Raw genomic sequence first — 24,195 nt, 5'->3', positions numbered from 1 at the left:
ACATCATCCTCTACTGCATCAGTTTTGACCATCGTTTTTTCAATGAGTCTCCTATGAGTCACCTGACTTTATTAAAATGTACTGAATCACTGTGTTTGGGTATCTAATGTGAAAAATATTAATAAATCTCTATAAGAAAACAGTTTTAAATCAGCCCGTGCAGGAAGCCTAACAACTTCTTGCTTTCTGTTTCAGCTGGTCGTCCGCATATCATGGCGCCTCTGTGCTCTCTGCCTTTGGGGAACTGCAGCATGTAAACCTGGGTCGGGTTAGCTATTTATAAGGACACTGCACTACATTCACAGTCTTGACAGAGGAAATGAAGCTGGGGTGTCCATCTGCTCGCGCAGATGTGCGACTGCTTCCCATGCAATGTAACCTAGTTGGACAAGGTGATTACTGTTGCTCTTTTGAAACTTATCCACCGTGTTCCTGCAGATTACCCCCGTAATCTAAATTCAGACTGTATCACAGTGCAGTCTGTGCTTTTTTTTTTTTTTTTTTTAACATTTAAAATGAAACTACAGGAGCCATCTGTCTCCACTTGTGACACTATTCATGATTCAGTCTAGTATTTTAAAAAAGTACGCTGCAGGAAATGTAGATTTGCTTTAACATATATAGGCCTACGACTGTTTTGCCACAATGTGTTCCCATGGTAACCTGACCAGCAGTACTGCCACCGACGTGGCACCTGTGGGATGTGTAACACGTTGATTTTATCAAGATTTTTTTTAAAAAAGGGAAGAAAAGCCAGCATGCAGACACCCGCTGAAAAACTGGGAACCTGATGTCAATCCAGCCTTTTGTCTGAGTTAACAGCTCCTGAGGAACAGTGATTTTTGGTAAAAGCAGTGAGAGGGAGTGTTTGGTACAATCTTAAAGACCCCCTCAGATGAAAATGAAGTTTTTAACCTAATAAACGTGTTTATATGGTGTTTTTCAGATGCTACACGACATATCGTGAGCAAAATAAGCACTGTGGTTAAGCATTTCTGCCTTAGGACGTCCGTTTACCAATGACAGTCTCAAAAACACAGATTCAGACTTCCAGGGTTTTACACATCACACACCTGAGGAGCCAATGCTGTCTGTTTGCAGGGTGGGGCTTTCCACATCACTAACTAATGCTGCAGCGAAATGAGGGGTACTAGAGGAGAAGCCAGGAAGCCAGGTTGCCCTTTCATTTCAACGTGTCAGAGCCTGGGAACGAGGTTTATCTGACATTAGCTGCACATTGTGAGCTGTATGATAACACAGACACAGCGCTGAAGGTAAAGAGGTACGCTTGAGCTTTAGGGGAGTGAGACAGAGTCGGAGACTTATTTGCATATTCCAAGATATGCAAATAAGCAAAGACGTAGAGTGACAGATCACCACACTTTTTTTCTTTTCTTTTTTTGAGTGTGTGTTTCTTTGTGTGTCTCTGAATTCACAGTTGAAAGCGCAGTTGGAACTCACTTCACACTTCATACTTTTTTTTTTTATTTTTATTTTTTTACCTTATCAGCAGTTTGTTGAGTTTGAGTCGCAGGGTAAAGAATTGATGAGTCAATCAGTTTGTAGTTGAAACATCAGATCAGATTGATGGATAAGAGGAGCAGCTGCTGCAGAGGTGAGTGAAAGCAAACTTTTAGACCCGGCGTGGGCACACGGTTGCGCAGTTTCTTTGACAACGAAGCCGGTTTCCTTTGAAGTAGCTCATAAAAATGATGAATGAATGAAATGAAACACTTAAATGAGAGCGGTGCTGTTCTAAGAAACAGAGCATTATATTTCTGTTTCAATTAAGGAACGGTTTCACTCTCACTGCGCCTGGTGTTCTGCTGCTCCGTCTGTGCCAAGAGTTTGCTCTGCACTCCAACAGTGAGGTGCCAAACAGTAACTATATTCCAACTGTGCTTCCAATGAACGGTCCAGGTCCAAAACTATATCATCAATATGTGGTGGCAGATGCTGATATCACACCAGACCACCAAAAATAAATGAATGTGTGGGAAACCCTGAATTAGAAGAATTACTTTTTTTTAGCAAGTAATTTTTTAATAACATGCCTCAGACTGTCCATAACTGCAAACCGAGAATGAGTCCCATAATCTATCAACTTCTCTTTACTGAAGATCCAACTCTGCTACACAAAGAATACTATTATTATCACCAGGACTTGTAGTACCGTGTCACACTCTGCAGTATCTCACACCAGCACTATCTATAGCACCATTCTACAGTAGCAACTTCTGCAGCGCTGCTCTCTTGCCAATCTGGGCTCCTCCCCTCCTGCACTCCTAGCATTGTCATTAATCAATTCCTGCCTCCTTCCCAGGGCGCCCAGACGCTGTGGCAGTGGTAATGACCTTGGAGACCCGCTGGCTCCGCTCTGCAGCGTCAGCCCTCCACCTCTGTGGGAACAAACGTATCATCTCCCGAAGAGATCTCAGCTGAACACGTGAGAAAATGCATGCATGCTTATGTATGCAGGTGTTTGCATGTAGGAGAGAAACATTTACTGAATAAAAGAACAAAGAGAAAACCAGGTGAGCCACTGCCGGGGGGGGAGCTGTGGTTGGTTGCCAGATTCAGGCCAGAACATCCTGTTGACTGAGATATGGTGGCGACTGTGTCTGACCCTGAAAGCGCCGCCATTAGAGTAGTCCTCACTGGAAATAAGAGCTTTTAGCTGCTGCATATTAGTTAAAAATAACATGGTGCTAGATGAAAAGCGATTATCGATAATCCTCTTAAAAACATTCCAGCCATAACATTTGAGAGCAGCTCTCGTTCGGCGTACAAGTTAATGTCTTCAGCGTTTATAGCACTTAGAAGCTACTGTCACATTCTGGTGAGGCATGGAAACCAAGAGCGTAATTGGTAGTAAATATTTACTCAAGTCTTTCTTCTGTGCAGGCAAACACCACATCTGAGCTTACACTTGGTTGGCTTGTTTGAGCGTCATTTAGTCTGTGTGTTCGCGCGGCCGTCTGTGCGAGTGTCCCCCTCAAACACACACATACACGCATACACACGCACTGTCTCAGTAATTTTTTCCAAGGAGCCAGTAGGCCTCTAAATCACTTCTGATCCACAGATTTACACGCTTGCACAATCACACTACACGCATACGTTTCTGCCCCAAACCTGGCATGCACAGCTACACTGCCTGGCTGCTTGGCATGGAATACACACACATGGGGACGCACACATACCCACAAATGCTTCAGCAGGGATCCATGGGAAACACATGATGTGCCAGGGACTGTTTGAGGACCACCATGCCAGAAATCATTCTACTAGTGGTCCATCATTCACCACACGTGTGTGTGTGAGGAGGGCAATCTCCCCGTGAGGGTCTCATCATGTCCTCCAGGCCCCCTTACACCTCCCGAGCTGACAGCATTAAACACAGAGGCATCCATCTTTCTCCCACCTTGACACCTCTGGGATTTGCCTCCTCCCTTCTTTCAATTATTCAAAGGCAGAGCAATTATGGCCTGGAATCAGAGCCGTCGATAGCCAGCGTAATGCGCAGCAGCTGGGCTGGAAATGACGAAACCAGCGTTGTGACACTTCTTATTATCACCCAGCACTCGGCGATTACCAGCACTCTGCTATGATCAGGTATTAGTGTGGGAGACACGTGAAGGGAAAGAGAGAGAAAGAAGGGAAGAAGGGATTGTATATAAAGCTGTGGGCCTGTCAGTGTGGTGATGTATGGGAAATTTACTGCTCAACTTGTAGGGCCATTACGGAGGGGATCAACACGTAACATACAGTGGTAAACTAATGAGTTCTTAGGCTGCTGAATATGAGGCGAGGGTCTTTTTTTTTGGAGGTCTGAGTACATGTTAAATCTGCATTCATCAAACAGTTAAAAGACAATTCTGGTATTTGTCAAAGTGGGTGTTATTCTCATTTTTAATGATCATGACTGTTGGTCATATTTATGGATTTTTGGAAATCTGGGACTGCAGCAAGAATGATGTTGATTGGGGCAAGGACGCAAGCCTCTTTTAATTTAACAGAACATTCGTCTATGAAGCTAACAAAACACACTAAAGCGGGATTTAAACTTGTGTGGCAGAGCCTACGCCGTAGCCTACACACATGGCCTACGTCGTTGTGAGCATTTATACTTGTGCGGTGGTGTGTTTGTGTCACTCCACAGTTACACCTCCAAAACACTAGTCGGCGGTGGAGGTTTCTGTGAAGTGCTGTAAAGTTTAGTTAATTCAAAACACACATTAAACACACATTAAACATGGCTTAATAGAGACAGTTTCAAACACAAGTACACAAATCAGCTTCATTATAACTCGCAGCATTCACAGACAAACACTTGTCTTTATCTGGACACATTTTCCCCACAAATACAACATGCTAATGTTATTAGCACAAGCCTATGGCATTTTACATTGTATAAATTAGCCTAGCGGACAGCAAGCTTTTCCTCTACTCATATGAAAGACTCATATGAGACAACAGCAACATTCAACAAAGGTAACGTTACAAAATTCGGCTCCATTACAACTCACAAGGTTCACTGACAAAACAACTGTCTTATACTAAACACGTTTTCCAAACAAATACAACATGCTAACGTTATTGGCACAAGCCTATGGCATTTTACATTGTATAAATTAGCCTAGCGATTAGCACAGATTTCCTCTGCTCATATGAAGCCAGGGACAACAGCAACATTTAACAAAGGTAATGTTACAAAATTCGGCTCCATTACAACTCACAAGGTTCACTGACAAAACAACTGTTTTATACTAAACACGTTTTCCAAACAAATATAACATGCTAACGTTATTAGCACAAGCTTATGGCATTTCACATTGTATAAATTAGCCTAGCAGCTAGCAGAGATTTCCTCTGCTCATATGCAGCCAGGATAGATGACACACAAAACTTAAAATATTATCTGTGAAATTAAAGTAAATAAAAGCTTTGTTTCCACTGAGGGAAATGGTTTCAGCTTACAGAAACAGACAGGAGGTCTGTGTCGCTGCGAGATGTGGTTACATTTCTGGGGAGGTGCACGTCAGGTTACGCCGTAGGTACAGTGTCGATTCAACGCATGAGTATAAACCTCGCCTAACAAACACTGTCCCCTGGAAATCCACATAGCTGTTGAAGCCAAATGCAATTTGTCATTTTATGTGTGGAATTCCGAGATGAAAAACATCTTCTCAGATTTGCTATTACTTCTCTAGTGTGCACACACTTAGCTAAATCACAAGGGAGCCTCAGAATCACAGTAAAGCAAACAAACCTTAAATCAAACAGGAGGATTTCTAGACAACTTCTGTCTGTGTTCACTGTCAGTCAGACTCAAAGACAAGTATTTGAGATTATTTCTATCAACTTTTAAGGAATACTTTTCAGCAAACAAGCTAGTTTCTTTTTTGCAGAGAAGAAGACTGATACCACTCTTGTGTCAGAGAGATAAACACGAAGCTACAGTCAGCAGGTCATCAATCACAGAACTCATCAGCTATCGGTCAGACAATGATAAGCTTCTGATGGCGACGGCTAATATTTCGGGAGATCCAGTGCGGCTAGCAGATATCTGGGCCCACATTTCCTCTTTGTGCCGGTTATTTCAGCTAATCTCTCTGAACAGATATCTGCAGGTGCATTAAAAAACACTTATATGAAGCTAAATCATCATCAGAAGATAGCCGATGGGTTCTGAGATGCATTTCAGCCAGTATGCTTTGTCTCCTCACACTGACTGTTTGACCTGTGGCTCAAACGTGGTCAATACTACTCAAACTACAAAGGGAAACCAGAAGTCTTCGGATACAAAACACTTGCCTACAGATATCTGCATTTATATACAGGTAGCTGTTTATTTGAGATGAAGGAAGAAAATTGATTTTTGGATTTTATGAATCGATATCAGGTCATTCAAATGGAGATCAGTTTGACTCGGATGAGTCGATTATTTCAACCCAGCCCTATTCAGCTGCGTTAAAAGCAGGAAATACATTTTGAGAATGTTCAAATTATTAAAAACATTTATTGAATTGCTGGACAGTAATCAGTGGTAGTGGGCCAATCACACATTGCATTAAATAGAAGAACATTTGCGTTGATTGGCTGCGATATCTTAAAGGTATCAACCAATACCCAGCTCAATATGTCGGTGAGTGAAATGTTGATGATAAAACTCTAACTATTGACAAATACTAGAATTTCGCTTTAAAAGCCTCACTTTTATCAGGACTCTCTATAATTTGTAACACCGCCTTTCTATGGATAAGTGTTTGATTGGACTGTGCGGGTCCTTTACAGTTGTTCTACTGCATTTACTTACAGGAAGCGATGCAGAAACATTAGCCATTCAGGAACCACATCCTCTCTGATTACAGGCTTATACATCAGAATAAATCTGAAACAATAAACAAAATTATGACTGGTGGTCATATTATGGGTAAATCACCTCTTTAACTGACCATAAATCCATCAGAGGTCCGTTTTGAGAAAGTTTTAATGGTCAATAAAAAGGATTAAAAAAGATTAAAATGCAGTTCGTTGCAGAACCATAACAGCTGAGTCAGACGGCGTCTGGGAGCCTGGTTTTAGAGAGCATTACAACCAACCAGACTGCCTCCCCTGAGAATGTATGGCTCATTTTTATGTCATGTTATTCAAGCGTAGAAATAACAGGCAATTGAGAAATCCTGTGGGATAAAGAAACCTACTTCACTCAAATGAATTAGAATAAATCGCAGTGTCAGTGCTTGTAATGATGACAATCCACAAAGCTTTTCTACTGCTGTGAGATTTGTTTAACATCAGCGCTGACACACAGAAACTGGGGCTAAACAGACCTGGCTCTGGTGGAAAACCAACCCCCAGAGAAAGAGGGGGGATCTTGAATAGAACCCCCGTTTTCAGACACAGAGAGACAGAGATAACCACAGTCTTTCGGGATCTGCACAGGACAGACAAGATCTATCCCCAAAAATATCCTTTCACTCCCCGGGAGGAGGATGGGGAGGAGGGGAGCGGTGGAGAAACGAGTGATAAGCACTGCTGCGGGAGAACAAAAAGCCACTTGATTCAGAGGGGAGGCAAAGAGGAGGAGAGGAGATGTGGGACCAGAAGGGATAAAGTGAACGGCCCACGCTGTGAGGATGAGGAACCTGCCTCTGCTGCTCTGCAGAGATAGAGCAGACCTGTCTGCTCAGTGCAGACGCAGACTATAAAACCCTCCTGTGAGTCTTTAAAAAGGGACGTGAAGACTGGCTCTTGACATGTCCCCAGACTGTCTGTACGAGAGGCAAGGTTTTACTGTCAAGCAGCTCCAGTTTCCATAGCAAAACCGCAGAATCACACTTCATCTTCCAGAATAACAGCCCCTTTAATGCTCCCTTATCACACGCCCGGCGACAACAGGTTTGACAAACAAGCAGAAAAACAACCGGTGTTTTCACGGTACAGTCCAGAGTTGCAGTGATTCCAACAGCAGCCTGCCCCTGAAACAGAAACTGGAAGTGGCAGCAAAGCAATTATGTTACCCAAACTCAAAACCCCAACCTAACACATTTTTCACAATCCTCTTTCGCAGGATCACGGCCCCTGCTGAGCACATTATGAGCAGCACTTTGTTGATTAAGATTGTGTAACCCTGTTGTTTGGTCTCTGCCTGGATTCTATAGGAATATGAGTCACTCAGCGAGGCCTTGGGAACCATAGTGTGCCTCATTGTCCTCCCTCCTAAGCAGGCTTGTTACACGAATGAGAGAGGACACACACACACCATATGGAGAACAAATGACTATCCTACATCGAAGGCCTCTCAGAGAACTCGCTGCCCTCTTAGAAAAAGGAAGTGCAGCATCCAGTCCTCACACGCTACTGACAAAAGCTCTGCGAGACATGCAAGGAGAGACCCAGCCCGCCACTAACAGTTCCTGACAGAGGCATGGAGGCATGACAGGCCATCAGATATCATGGGCGTACACACCAAGCGGGGGGCAGGAGGAGGAGGAGGTGATGACATATTGAGCGACGCTAAATCTCAACAACGGACAAATGTGTTTGATCTGCAGGCCACAGAGGTAACACAAGGGTCAAAATCTCAGCTCTGCTTGTAGACATGTCACGATACTACAAATTTAGTAGTCGATACCAAGGCTAGTTAAACTCCATTGTCCTCTGTTGTTGCTGTTTAGCACCTACACATGTGTGACGGTTGGTGTTGTAGTAAGCTTTTTGTCCCGCCCCTCCTCCATAGGAGCAGATTTCAGGGTGCCCTCCTCATTATTTGGAACATGTGTATTTGTCCCCCTTAATTAAAACATGAAAGTAGAAGAGAACTTTTATTTTGGCCAAATTAAAGACATTCACACCATTAAGTGACGAAAATTTACCAGAGCGCAGGAAATAAAGTATATGACACTTAGAATATTCTGGCGGAGGAGCCCCAAATGTTAAAAAACCTACACCCTTGCCCTTATCCACTGTGACTGGAAGGCTGAGTGACAAGCACAGCGTTTTACCCAAAGTTTAACATTTTTCAACTCTCAGCAACCAGAACAAAACGGTAAACATGCAGCGCTAGGGCTGGACGATATCACCTCAAATCAATATCACGATAAATTGAACATTTTACCTCGATTACGATTAATGAACGATTATTTTGCTTTGGTTTTTGCCCTCATAGTTAACTGACAAGGTTTGTACTGTAAATATGCTCAACTGTTAAAGCTGGGATACTTTCCTAATGAAAGAGTGCATATCTTATCTTTGTGATTTTAAAATAATTGAAGGAAACACGCCCACATGATCTATTTATGCTAATTTGATTGAATATTTCATGATTGAAATCAAAACAAACGTCGCTTGAAATGAAAACGTCTTACAAAAAAGGTCACATTTTAGTTTAAATATAAAAAGCGAGTTCCCTAAAAAAGCAGAAAATAAATAACTTGCATCTCTTGCAAACAAAATAAATTATTTTAAACATTGGCGTGTAAATAATTTGAAAATAACTCACATCTCCTCAAAAATGTCACATTTTAGTTTTAAAGTAAAAATCAAGTTCTCTAAAACTGTATAAAATACAGTAACTTTTAAATATTATATTATAAATTTTAAATATTGCCATGTCAAAAGTAAAAAATAACGCATATCACTTGTGTTATGACATGAGTTGTACATGTTTGGCAGCGCAGTTTGTCGTTTGAGTTTTAATGAGGTGTTTAAACCCTGTGCTCCACTGTAGCTATGGGACCCATATCCTTTGGGATGTAGCAGGAAATGGCATCGGTTACTTTCTTGAATCTTTATCATATTGTGTAAATGCTTGTGTTGTCGAGAGCTGCTTCTTTTTGGAGGCACTTGTTGCTGAGCGCTTGTCAGTCTCTTTTGTCTGAGCCATGCACTGTTCATATCTGGTAACGTGATTGTGCTCAAATGCTGAAACGGTTTTTCTGCACTGTTTACATTGTATTTTCCTTCTGTTCGGTGTCATCTTCACAAAAGCCAAAGAAAAATGTGCGACGGACATGGCGTTTCCCTTTAGTACAAGCTGCTCAAGTTGCTCAGTTTGCTCTGTGTTTTGAGTTCTCCTCCATGTTGCTTCTGCGTTGTGGACTGGACGGGGCGAAGTCACGTGACTACACATGCATTAGTGCGTTTTTAAGGGGGCAACACAAGAACACACCAAGTTGGGAAAGCATTAAAAAAACAAATTTACCAAGATGGGAAAGATTACATCAGTTAGAGGTTCTGAATGTTGGTTTTGATTAACTTTCGATTGACTGCCCACCCTACGCAGCACTTGGTGCAGACTAGCGCCAAGTCATGCTGCTGGTGTTTGCAGCATTGTAGACGCTCCCATTACAAAGAATTTTTAAAAAATTTGCTGGCCTCAGAAACATTTCTTGCTGATGCTGCTACAGCCCAATGTTTTCCTTCTTTGGTGTAAGAGTAGGGGCAGAGTAGACTAGAACACTTGTAGGTGTTTATGCTGCCCCGTCAGGTCCGGAAGTCTTGCATCCCTGGTATCTAAGGTACTGGAGAACATTGAGTACAGTTGTGTTTCAAAAACTCTGGCATCCATTTGGTATAAAGTATCAGCTCTTGTGGCTTCCCTACTGCTTGTGTCTATACCTATGAGACAAGACCAAACTGAACTGAAAAGCTAAATGGAAATACATGCCCCAAAGACCTACAGCTTTGGTTTAGTGTATAAAAATATTAGCCAGTATTTGAAAGTCCTTCTCATACATAATCAGATTTTTTCTCCAGTTTTGCGAACGAGGCGAAGCATAAGCTTACTGTATGTGCAGGTACTTTCTGACCCAGCTCTGTTTTTCAGAGATGAGCAGAGATTTGAAGGTTGAAGAGCTACAGGGGACTGCAGCACTATGTTAAGTATAAATACAATGAGGGAAGAAAAAAAGCATTGAGAAAAGTCAAGAGGGCAAAACAACCTTCCAGCAGGTAAAAAAAATGTCTTTGCTATTTTGAAAACATGTCAAAAGCACATCTGAAAACTTGAGTGTCCTCTAGCTTCCTCATTCAACTACAACTCTGTGAAAACTTCTGATTCTCCACAGCACAATGCTATGTGCTATGTCTCACACTCTTGATAAAGCTCCTGTATTTGCACACAGTTCCTTATGTGTGCAGGACTGCATGCATGTGTGTGTGCGTGTGTGTGTTTCTGCAGTGTAAGCACATGCTGTCCTCCATCTGCTGTTTGATAGAGACTGTTTCCTTTCCTGTGCAGCCAGCCAACCAGCCAGTCTTCCTGTACCACTCTGCTCCAGAGCGGAAATGGGAGCAAGACTGCCACACACTCCTGACAAAAACCCTGGATAAGATACGTACACATGCAGACACATGTGGAGAGACAATGACTTAGCCACACATTTTAACACACAAACACACACACATAGTCTCCTCTCCTTTCCCTTTCCTTCCGTCTTAGACTTCGAGCCTTTGTTTTCCATTCGTCCATCTACTGTATGTTCCTTTTTTCTTTATTTTTTTATGGTACAACACCTCCATAAGTCATTAAATAGCTTGGCGGAGACCAAAATGCTTGATTTGAACAATAATGAAGGGGATTATTAAATACAAGAAAAGTCAAAAGCATGGGTGTTGAGAGGCTTTCGCAGTTATAAAATCTCCTATAGCCACAGAGCATGGGTTGTAATAACAGGAAAGTGAATGTGTGCTTTTCTTTTTAATTCTACAGAGGCGGACTGTCTAACTGGGAAAGCCCCAGTGACCTCAGTTGATGGCAGAGACTGCAAATTGAGAAAGAACCATCTCGATTAAAAAAAGGCAAAAAGAAATCACTCACTGCCTTACATTTGGATTTACCTCCATCTCTGACTGCTTAGTTTCCCCATCACGTCTGACAAAGTGATACCTGTTAGTCCTCTGTCTTAATTATACCAGCCACTTAAATGCCACAATGTGCTCTAAGGAGCAAAAACTTAGGAGTATTTGCCTCTTTAATAAAAGTAGGCAGTTATGTCTCCAGTTAAAGGGCCAGTGTGTAATATTTGGCATGGTTTATTGTCAATCTGAATCTGAATCTGAATATTATACCCATTAATATGTTTATATAAGTGTATAATCGCTATAAAATAAAATTCGTTTGGTTTTCGTAGCCTTATAATTATGCTTTTATATATTTAAATAAACAGTAATTTTATTATCAGAAAACACAATGCCAACAAATACAAAACCAAAAAAAAAAAGCCTCAGAAAAACTGTCTCAGTTCGTCTCTCCACTGTTCCAACAATCACCAACTCTGGTTTGCTTGAAATAAACCCTGAAGTTACCCATTTAGATGTGAAAATACCCTGTCTCTATACACACTTAAATAACTACTTTTTTAAATGGAGTTTGGTGGGTTGGGGGTGGCGATTTTGGGGCTGTTCTGGTGAAACAAAAACGATCTTACTCTTCAACAAAGAGGCCTCGCTCTGTAGGGGTCATTTCTATAATGTTGCCGGACACTTGTAATAGCGCTCTGAACCTGTCAGTGGCAAAAACAAGTACTTTTAGTGGACGTACCTTGAGGGGAAGAACGCGCTACATTGCAGCCTGTTTCGCTTCTGCACTCACTCAGTACTGATTAAATTAAAAAAATTTCCAATAGTCACTTTGACACAAAACATGGAAAAATAGGGACCGGGTTGAAAAATGCCAAACCTTTTTACACACTATGAATACAAACCGTACCATGCAATATTTCAAACAATACCACTTATTTGAATAAACTGCAGCACGCACGCTCAACTTAGTGGATGTTTACTACTGTGCACTGTACTGTGCAGGCCTCTGTTCTCACCCGTTTCACATTACTGTCCAACTTCCTGTTTCTCTGTCCTTTCTACCAGCTGACAAAGACAACAACCGCTAGCCATGAATCTCCAGATTGAGGAAATGACTGAGTGGCCACAAATATGCTGGGGAAAAAAGTGTGTCAATAATACCAAGAAAACAAACAGCCCTGTGCAGAGCAAAGGTAGTTGTGTGTCCAAGTCTTCAAGAACATCCCCAACCTCAAGTGTGACCTTATACAAGGCTCATATCAGCAGCTATATACATTAATGCAGTGTTATGTAGGCAGGTCACAGTGTGCTAAATTACCTGGATGAGTGTTGATTCAATGTATGCGGAGTCTCAGATCCATAATAGCAGGTCACATGGCTCTGACAGAGACCAGTAGTCACATTGTTGTCGTCTTCAGTGAGAGGTTGGAGAGAAGCTGGAGGTGAGGGAGCGAGGTGTGCTCTTACAGCCCAGTGAGGAGAGACAATCCCTGGACCCAGGCGGCTGTGAGTTTTCGGGCCTTAGCACTTCACTTCCAGGGGCTCACTGAGCAACAGCCGGCTTGGCACCACAAGCCTTAACAGGATGCTGCTCGCCACCTTTATTTGAACAGAGAGCAAGACAGACAGAGACCATGTAAGACACTCAACGACACAGCAGAGAGACAGATGAGGTACCAGGGCTGGAGGAGGGGGAAGGTGATGCAGTTCCTGTGTTGTGCAGGAATGGTATGTAGCAAGAGGAGAGTGCAGTTAAAGCAGAGGACAGCTTCCTCAAAGGACGAGGCTGTGAGGTAATAAGGAGACCCCGGAGCCTTGTGAAACAGCTTAGATATCCTCTATAGGTTACCCTTCACTTATAATGATGCCATTAAGCTTTGAGGGAAATTCATGAGACAGTGTGAACATTTTCCTCACCAGCTGAAGATGGTGAAGCTGGCATGAAGAAGGTGAGCAAAGGCGATGTGCGCTATCGGCAAATAAAATGACATTCACCGATGGCAGTGGCCAATATCTTTTGTAGCATCACTTTAATTTCGCACAGGCTAAAAAGCAGTGCTCAAGACTGACAGGGTCATGTCATGTCGCAAACAATAGAAAACATGTTAAGGATGAACAGAGATCTCCCCCCCAACACCTTTGAGAAAAAAGACCTCCCTAAAACTCCCTATGTGTTAGAGACACACACACACCCTGTTATTTCCTGTTAGCTGTTAGCAATCTGTGGCCGACACTAACAGCTAACGGGGGTTACAATAAGTTACGTTAGGATACATTCAAGCTCTATTTGGTAAAAATTAGTATTGGGGAAGGTAAATTATAATGTTATCATGATGTGTTCAAATGCAATCTTGTAAAATGTACTATGAGAGTGAGAAACTTGAGTAGATGCAGTATATACTAAGGGTGTGCCATATCATCTTGCTCATGATAATACTGCTTTAATTTTCAATGTGATATGTAGAATTCATGTCGTGATACTCGCTATATTTCGACTTGTTGACATATTGACGTCAAACCGTTACCCACGGCAACAACAAGCGTAGCTGAAAGTGAAATTATTACCGACACCGCGGTGGTTCCAAAAAGAGGAGCAGCTTCAGTAGTGTGGAATAAACTGTGGCGTCCTGAATGTTTCATGAACAGCCCCGGACTTCTCAGACTCTTTTAGCGACTTGCCACTCAGAGGGAACTCAATCAGCGGCTCCTCTGGCAGCAGCACAGCGTCTCTCCCTCTCCTCTCTCACCGTGCGCACACAGGAGTCGGTGTCGTCAAGTGATTTAGTCATAAACCAGACATGTCCAAAGTCTGGCCCGGGGGCCAATTGTGGCCCGTAGACCAATTTTAATCGGCCCTCAGCTTGACTTTCAAAATATACCATATGTGGCCCTTTACACAATAATGGTTAATCGAGCAAGATCACTTCCAATTTTTACCCTTCACCTCACATACTGTATAGGACTATCATACAGTTTGCAGACAGTCATAGTAGTACGTATTAACAGTTCATTAAAAGATAAAAATGGTTGAATTTGTCTCACTTTTTTTTTTAAAAACCCATCTGATGAAAGAATCAGTTGCCCCCAGGTATTTTCACATTGTTTTATCTGGCCCCCATTCAAAAATGTTTGAACATCCGTCATAAACCTTTGGTAATATAAACCTACGTGACGCTCGTGGCTCGACCAAAAACTCCATATATGTGAATTTGTGATAGTTGTGGTATCGTAACAGCCTGTCACAGGTTACAGCGCGATGATTAGAGGAGAAATGGCAGAGCATAAAGATCCAGGTGGAAAAAACAATCATTTAGGATTTTACTAAAAGAAGGAAATCACCTGTTGGTTTATATATATAGAGCCCAGGGGACATTTTTTTTTATTTGGGAGCTGTTTAAATGTGTAATTTGTGGTAGATTTTATTTTGTTGAAGTATTAATACTGTATACAGAATCTGAATCTCACTCTGAGTTACTGCTGTTGTTCACAAACTAAAGAAATGAGAGATCATTTTACTGAATGTTTGAAGGCAAACTGTAAAACTATCACTTATTTTGTTGCAATTCTGTTAACCTAAATTAATAATACTTGTTTTTGGTTTTACTAGTTTGTCATATTGTCAAGAATATCGTTATCGCAAAAATACCCTGATATATCATGATATTGTTATAGGGCCCTATCATCCACCCGTATTATATACAGTAAAAATACTTCTGAGGCATTTTTGCAAAGATGTTTTTCATGTGGAAGGTCATATCAAAGGTTGTTTCATAAATTTATTTGAATTTGTACTCATTTAAACATGGTGTAACGAAGGGCTGAAAGATCAACAAAAACAACAACAAAAAAAACATCAGTATCGGCTGTAAACCAAATTTTTCTTTTAATCATGTATCGCCCCAGAATTTCAAAACGGGTGCATCCCTAATGGTGATGGTCACAAAATGTAAGCATGGTAAAGAAACGACTTTGAGTTATTTTTAGGGGGAACATTTACAGAGCGCCTTTAAAGCAAATCCAGCAGACACCAACTCCTTGTGCACATCATTTTGTATCCAGGCTAACCTCATTTAAAAACAAAAATAAAAATTAGGTTCCCCGATTTCTAAATCTACACACAGCGAAAAATGCACATCAGCCCAGATTTGAAGGCGAGTTTTACATAAAGCCTCTTTCCATCTCGTTACCACATATTTATTTGATCCCAGAGAGAGTCAGATGTGTCACTGGATGCTTTTTTCTTTTACTATTTCAGTCTATTTGTGTGAGAAAATACTGGAGTATAGTGTGCACAAAAAGCTGTAGTAGAGATTGTAGGTTGGTGCCATCTCATATATAATCCCTGCTTTTACCCACGGGAGGCCTGAGAGGAGTGTATGGAGGGAGGAGAGGGGTGTGTGAGGGAAAAAAATGGACAAGGAGCACAATTTATCTACCTGGGAACGCTGAGCAGCCAAAGAATCTGGAGGCAGAATGTGGAAACCTCGTAAGGACAGTTTTACCTTCAACTAAAGGATTCTGGGTGAAAACTCGATTACATTCTTCAAAAATATGAAACCATTTCCCCAAACTGCAAAAACTCAAAACCAAACGCTCACAAGTCCTCCCCTCTCTGCTCTTGCTACTTTGACATTTTGGAGATACAAGGTTTTCATCTGCCAGCGGCGGGGAGCATGCCGAGTGGTTGCTATGGCAACGTTCTCGTCTAGCCGAGCAAAAGGGAGGTGTGGAGGGGGGTTCTCTCTCTTTTTCTAGGCTGTAACGACAAATGAATGGACACGTCTCCTCCAGCCCCTCCCCATCTACACCCCTTTCCCTCCTGGAGCTCAATAAAAACAGGCAGTCAACATTTGCTCTATGACATCCTGGGAAATGAGTTGTCATGCTTGAGGATTTCCATGACAGCCAAATAATGGCACAAGCTAAAAGAGTCCATGCTCAGAAGGCCAGATAGAGCGGAAGGGAGAATATATATTAAAAAGATCCTATCGTTAATCCTGCGTAATATAGTTTTCAATTTACACCTAAGTTCCTGGAAAGCACTGTGAGGGAGTATTTCAAATCACACATCATCTCAAAGTTCATAAATAAATAATACGAGGTCTGACAGCGTGGAATCAGATCAAGCAAACTATTGAATAATAGAAGAAGCTCTCCGTAATGCAATCGGATGCAGAGCATCAGGCTCCGGGAAAAACACAGTGGCACATGAAAGCAGCCGAAAGCAGAATAAGATTTGTGTGTATAAGGTGCTGTCTACATGTATACACATATTTCTGAAAACATATTTTTCTCAATAGCCCCATTTCTACCGAGCAGTAAGATACGGTTCAGTTCAGTATGCTTCTTTTCCGTTTCCACTGTAAAAAGTTGTGGATGGTACCAATGGAATTGTTCTGTACCATCCCCATTTTTGGTCCCCCCTCTGTTGGTGTACCTAGCACACAGATCTGGTACTAAAAGGTGGAGCTGTGAACACTGCAGTCTGTTGATTGGTCAGTAGAGGACGGTCACTCTGCTCAGGGCTGAGTTGTGGCTGGTTTTGAGGCTCATGTAACCACTGTTCATACTGTGGAGAGTTTTATTAGTAAACTGTAACTATAAAATGAAAGGATGTTTTGCTGCCTCTCACAGCAGCTGGAGTCTGAGAAAAAATAACTTAATTCACTGGGCCGACTGCTGGTGACTTTTAAGGTGGAACGTTAACTTGTAATGTTACTCAATGCATGAGGTGACGACATGAATCCATCAGCACACCTTAAATTTCACTGTGACAACTTTGACCACCACTTTAGTTTTTATATGACATACACTTTTAGTAATGAGTGGATCTTCAAGCATTTATATATAAAAATTTCCACCAGCCAACCCCTGAGCTTGCCTGAGAAGGACTAAATGCACAACCCTGCTATCTTTAGATATCCAGGGGAGAGAGACTCTCACTGCAGCCTGTTTTATTTTGTTCTGAAAATGTCAGCGTGCAGCCTCGTTCTGTGGACGATAAACGAGGTACAGACTTCCATCTGTGTCACTGGTAATGAGGAAATACAGTGAGTGCTGGACGGAGCAGTGAGTGACAACAACCCCGCCCACATTTAAGAGCACTGTTTGCAGTGGAAACACTAGGGTCTAGGTACCATGTCTGAAGGGTTACTGTTGGTTCCAAAGGTACCATACTGAAAGTGTTTGGTGGAAATGGGGCTTATGTTTTGGCCTGTTGTCCATACGATGATGTCATCTCCTCATTTTACGTGTGCCCATTGTTGCTTTGCGTAATAAGAATATGCCTGAAACAGTAACAAGAGTGGACTGGTGGTTTGTTTATGTTTTGTCAACACTGCTTGGTCTAATGTCAGCTTACACTTAAACCGCTGCACCACTTGAAGGACTAACCGAGGCATCTGCTGTGCTCAGTGTTATTTGGTTTACCTCAGTGCATGCAGTTTACAGTCCACAAGAAACAACGGTTTAGGATCACGAGGCCTGGTTGAACCTTGCTGTCGATGAGGAGTGAAAGGAAATATTTGCATCTCCAGGGCCCAGTTGTTCAAATCATGTCACTTGGATACGAATGATTGAGATTTGGAAATCCTATGTCTCCTACTTTTGTGCCAGCTTTTCAAAGCAACACTGGATGAGATCATCCTCATCCAGATACTAACTTTTCAAGATATCTGGATAAGAGATCAAAGATCCTCGAGATTGTATCTTTAAGTAATTTTAGTTTGATATTGACCGCTATTTGCAGGATTATCTTATGGGGCAACTATCTAACTTCACTTTACTGTACTGAAAGGCTTAATAGGAATTTAATTTGAAAGGACAGACACAGGAAGCGGCCACGCTCAGCAGTCAGATAGGAGTTAATTTCCAGGGCTGGTACCTGTGGTTATTCCACAGGCTAGTTAATAACATGTCGGGCAGGAAATCCAAAGTGTGGGATCATTTTGAGAAGGTGAAGGACGAATCCAAGGTGATATGTATATCATGATATGTACATCATGTGTATGTGCACTTGAAGATAAAATATAGGCCTATATTAATGAAGGTTCATTAGTACGGTTTTGTATTTCTCTGTAATGTAGCACAGTGTTAACAATGTTACTGATACTATTCTTTCTCACACTTTCAACTCAAACCATTGTGTTGCCCTGCACAAAATATATCATTTAATAATTAAATTAATGTTGTAAATATGTGGGCGACTAGTCGGCTGATGGCCCTAAATGACGACTACTGGTCAACTAGGAATATTCTTAGCCCTAGTGTGGACTGAAACAAGCTGTAGTCCATCTAAGAAGGGTCACCGTTGATCTGTGCCCTCTCACAGCATTGACTGGTCATTGCTGCAGCGACAGTCCCACCCAGCCAGTGGGTACTGGACTTGAAAAAGGTAAGAAAAGATAGCAAAGAGTCAGAAACATGTACTGGGTTATTACCGGCCAACTGAGATTCCCCAGGTGGTGCCCTGAAGGTGAAGTGACTGATTCAAACAACAACGCCCACCTCGACGCCATTCCTCACATACTTTCTTATCTTTAATAAAAAACAACCAGTTTCCTCATTTTTTTCCTAAGCTACAACTCCACAATCACCATCACTGTGTTGATTACAGAGTTTACGTGAGGGGAAGCAGGAGCTCCCAGACAGCATGTGGTGTACACGGCAGCGCTCGGTGACTGTCTACAGCTATCAGTGTATCATTTCCTCACAGTCATACACCGACTACCACAGTGCATGTGATTAACACTACATAAATATGGGCATTATTCATACAAGATTTATACCACATGGATGGTGAAATCACGTAAGTGTTGTGGTTTTTCTGGTGAACTTATTTGTGCTTATCTCAAAGTTGCAAGAGGAACAAATAGAGCGAGTTCCTGGTATTTCTTAAGATTTGAGATTAAGTCCATAACTGCTACTAATATCTGTAGTCAGAGCACTGGCCGTTTGTGTCTGGTAAACATGAAGAACGCTCGTGCATTTAAATTAGCATTAAGAACATGAGGTGAACACTTGCTTCATATTCAAATAGAACAAACCTGAAGAGTTTTCACAGAAGCATAACACACACACAGGCAGCACACAGAAATGACAAATCATCTCTGGCACTGTATCAGCTCTCCGGCAGGCCAGATGCTAGGTCTGTGTGTGTGTGTGTGTGTGTGTGTGTGTGTGTGTGTGTGTGTGTGTGTGTAGAGGCACTGTATTTTCTGTGTATCACCTCTCTGTGCTTCATCTGAGGGTGTAATAGATTGTCCGACATGTGGACATCTGCATGTGTGAGATTTACAGCTCTAGACCCAAAAACACAGTTTCACCAAAACTCTCATACAGCTGTTATTTCCCCCGACAAGACGCTAAGCTCAGCTGAATACACACAGAACCAAGGTGACAAATACCAGCTCAAAGACGGATGGACACCTCACATATCTGTATGCATACACACACACACACAGACACACACACACTTGGCTCTTTGACTCATCCACCTCTCCGGGGTTGTGGTCAATCAGATTAGAGCATCACACCGGGATCTCCGAGTGCACCAACACAAATCCATTTATAGAGATAAGCTTTGAGGGCAACCGCTGCCACACGCACACGCACACACACACACACACACACACACACACACACACAGCCGGAGAAAGAGAGAGAGAGAGATGTCAGTTGCTATCAGGCCCCTGAATCAGTTCAGCACAACGCTGTGTTTACAGAAGTCCTCTCTGACCTGCTGCTGTGTGTCACTTCCAAAATCAGAATACCTCCAAAAACAGTTCAGATCTCCAAAAATGGATCTCAGGATAAATCTCAAAGGTCATGAGATGATTAACAGGACAGGAAAGCACGCAAAATATGTTTCTCCAACACAATCGTTGCTTTTTTTGGAACGATTTACTTGATAATTTTACGTCCTCAGGCCTCTATCAATTATACGAATAAATAAATCATAAGGCGGGAAATTTAGTTGATTCAAAACATACCCAAGAACCCCCATTAAACACACATTAAACATGGCTTAATAACGAAAAGTTCAAACACAAACACAAATCAGCTTCACTATAACTCACAGCATTCACAGACAAACACATATTTCCCACAAATACAACATGCTAACTTTATTAGCACAAGCCTATGGCATTTTACATTGTATAAATTAGCCTAGCAGCTAGCGATCTTTTTCTCTTCTCATATAAAACCAGGGACAACAGCAACATTTAACAAAGGTAACGGTACATAATTTGGCTCCATTACAACTCACAAGGTTCACTGACAAAACAACTGTCTTATACTAAACACGTTTTCCAATCAAATATAACATGCTAACGTTATTAGCACAAGCCTATGGCATTTTACATTGTATAAATTAGCCTTGCGACGAGCAGAGATTTCCTCTGCTCATATGAAGCCAGGATAAATCACACACAAGACTTAAAATGCTGTTTTTGTGGAGGCTTTATTGTCTTCACAATTTATTGTTTCTTATCTGTGAAATTAAAGTAAATAAAAGCTTTGTTTCCACTGAGGGAAATGGTTTCACAAAAACAGACAGGAGGTCTGCGTCGCTGCAACAGCCGGAAGCTGTATCATGTTAAGTTGCTATGAGCTGTAAATTCAACACTTCTCAGAGCCCGACCAAGCAAAGCCTTTGCTCCTCAGACCAGTTGTGTCAGCTCATTGCAGAAGCACTTGCTAATATGCGCTCACCTTTTTCTCTGATAACTTAGGATCCAGATGTTCAGGAGGTGTTAACCGGGAACTTATTCTGGTACAGGGTGTGCTGGAGCCTATCCCAGCTGTCATTGGACAAGAGGCGGGGTACACCCTGGACATGTCGCCAGACTACCGCAGGGCAGATTTTTAGAGACAGTAAATTGTTCACACACACATTCACACCTACGGGCAATTTGGAGTCACCAGTTAACCTGCATGTCTTTGGACTGTGGGAGGAAGCCAGAGAACCCAGAGAAAACCCACCCTGGCACGGAGAGAACGTGTGGTTTCAAAACCCGCTTGCTGTGAGGTGATGGCGCTAACCACTGCGCCAGCTTGCCGCCCCTGAATAAAACAGTTTCACATTAACAGTCAGTGTTTTTCCGACGCTGTTTGGCTTGTCACGGAGGGGCTGCTAACTTCAGTGGGCAACATGAAACCATGAACGGCCCTATTTAGAGCCAGTGTTTGGTTTGTCTGTTCTGGGCTACTATACTACCTTTAATTGGTCACAAGATAAAATAAAGATTAGGAACCACTAATACAGTGAGATTCCTTCTTATAAAATATAAGAGTATTTTCTAAATGCTGCGTAATGGAAATAATAAGCGATACAGTAATAAGGTGGTGTTAATGATGAGGCTTTAATTAGAATAGAGCAGCAACAGCAGTCTAGCACCGACTTTACACAGTCAGTGTTACAGAGATGTAAAAGTGGGAGAAGCAGCAAGGCTCATTGTGATTTATGGTGTTTACAGGCAAACCTGAAAGGGACAAAATCAGCCCCAAGATGAAAACTGCAGCAGCAGGAAATTATAATAAATGGCACTGCAGGAGAGAAATGCATGTGCGTGGACTTTATGCCTTTGTGATCAGATGCGAATAGAGCCGTGTCCTCGAAGAGCTGTCCAGTCCACACACATTGTGAGCTTAATGTTCCAGAGCGAGACGACAGACAGCAGCTAGGAGTGTGATTTTGTTAGCCGAGACTCCCTCGCCTGTCCGCCTCAACGCTGGTGTATCTTGGCATCCAGGTTTTGCTGAGCACCGCTGAGTGGCTCTTTGCCAAAGCAAGCAGGATGTGAATGTGATAATATCATATAGCGGCTCGTCTAAACTTGGCAATCGCAGTTATAATCAAATATCTGGAAATTTCCTAAATGGCCCAGGCAGGACTAGATCATTTACCAACAGACTGTGTATGGGACAGACTACATCAATAGTGTTATTTATTTAGTGGGTAACTAAATTAGAACCCTGGTTTAATAACTCACCTGTGGCTCTCTCAGATCAGTTACCACTAGAGTGATGGATTAAGTCTCTAAAAATGCAGGAAATGTCCAAAGTCCATCAACAGTATAAGTGAGAAACTGCTACAAAGGCCTAAAGTAATGACTCACAGGCAGTTATAAATACCATCTGCATAACTGATAACATTCCCACTGGGGAATTGGTGCCAATTACCACTGTTAGCATGCTAACATGCTAAATTAAGGTGATAAAGGTGAAGATTATACCTGCTGAACATCAATATGCTAGCATTATTATTGTCAGCATGTTAGCATGCTGGAATTAGCATTTAGCTCAATGTCAAATGAGTTATATGAGTCAAATGTTTATGTTTACCTTCTTTAGCTTTTTACATTTTTAGCTGTTGTAGTATAAGTAAGTATATCGATAGTAATAGTCAAATCCCTATGTGTAAACAAAGTGGCAACCTCAGGGGCTAACCAAAAAAAAAAAGGAAGCAGATGCACAAGAGCCAAAAAACTGCAGTTCCTCAAATGGCCACTTGAGGGTGGCTCCAAAAGCAAGTCAATCCCCATAGACACCCATGTTAAAAAGTCCAACTTTATAGCATAAATGAACATATTTACAGCCTGGTACAAAAACAGTTTTGGTCTCTGTAGCTAATTTCTTAATTCAAGACAACTGCATGGAAAATAAGTTCTTATAAAACTGACCAGTTTAAATTTCATTGAGGCTTAAAGTTATGTGTAATTAAGTGTATGGCTGCTTTAAGTGATAGGTGAGTGCCATCTCTTAAAAAGGTGCTACTACAGCGTCAATGTAGGGAACTTAACCAAGGCATAACCTCAGATTCACAGAGTATAGGCACAGCCGTAGCTTCACCTCAATGATGGCCCTTTCCAGGCATATTTTAGGATGATTCATGGGCAGTCTGACAACCTGCTGTCTATCATCGGGCTGTATAGCTCTGGGTATCCAGCAACGGCTACCACCAGTTTTTCCTCCATTGTTTACCGACTGTAAACTTGTTGTCGTTACCAACACAGAAGGCCCGCCCCTCAAATCATCTGATTGGACAATGGGAAAAAAGATGACGTGGAGTGCTTTTCCACTCTGAGTTGAAGTTAGAGCGCTCCGGCCAAAAACGCCAGGCAAGACGAGTCTCGATGCAAAAAACGCCAGCAAAAAGCGTCATTTTTATTTAAAACAGCTACAAAAAAACACCTCCAGCTGCTAAAACACTTTCTGTGTCGGATGCTCAGTTTTTCCAGTAAGTATATTTTGTTTGAAGCCTGTTTTTATTATTTATTATTCGAAAAATTGTCGCATACTTGCCACGATTTTTGAATAGTGTTTTTGCTTGTGTTGCCCATCCCTACAAGCTAGCAGGTAGTGTCAGGGTTAGCGCCAACCTCTTGTCCAGGAATGAGTTCACAAACCCGGAAATGAGTTGGCATTGTAGCACTTCCGGATTCCTAGTCTTGAAGTCACTGGGTTTTTGAAATGAGTTTTTAAAAAGATGCCTGAAATAAGGTTGTTATGTACAAGAACTTCATGTTTTGTTCTACGACATAAAATACACCAGCAAATATGCCAGCTGTTAATTTTGAAGCCTTTTACGTGTCTTAAAAAAAGTCAATACAATCTATAGTATTTACTCAGCCAATAAAGCTAATTCTGATTTTGATGTACATTAACTTACATATGTATTTGAGTGATTACAAATATCCAATTGTCTCAGGTGCTGTTATGATTTTACCCCTTAAGTGTTGCAGTCTGTTTGTTTAATTTCCAGTGAAGGCCTGTGAAATGTTCTTTAATCAAACCATGTGCTGACAGTGTGTGGGAGCCCACCACTTTTTCATTATATTCCATCCTCCTACGCACCTGCCTTATGGGTTTGCATTAGGTTAT

At 41.8% G+C, this 24,195-nt stretch overlaps 1 protein-coding gene across 2 annotated transcripts in view; it reads right to left on the bottom strand.

Annotated features, from left to right (window-relative positions):
• Positions 1 to 24,195, bottom strand: part of ptprea (protein tyrosine phosphatase receptor type Ea) — a 90,556-nt gene that overhangs the window by 30,844 nt on the left and 35,517 nt on the right. For both annotated transcript variants that reach the window (XM_049564071.1, XM_049564072.1), the window contains one exon: positions 12,629 to 12,909. The gene's annotated coding sequence lies outside the window, so the exon portion shown is untranslated. Of the gene's footprint in view, positions 1 to 12,628; positions 12,910 to 24,195 lie in introns of those variants that run through there.

This window comes from Epinephelus fuscoguttatus, linkage group LG20 (assembly GCF_011397635.1).
Source record: "Epinephelus fuscoguttatus linkage group LG20, E.fuscoguttatus.final_Chr_v1".
Taxonomy (NCBI): Eukaryota; Metazoa; Chordata; class Actinopteri; order Perciformes; family Serranidae; genus Epinephelus; species Epinephelus fuscoguttatus.
Note: the sequence above shows the minus strand (reverse complement) of the source record. Positions and strands in the feature narration are given on the sequence as shown.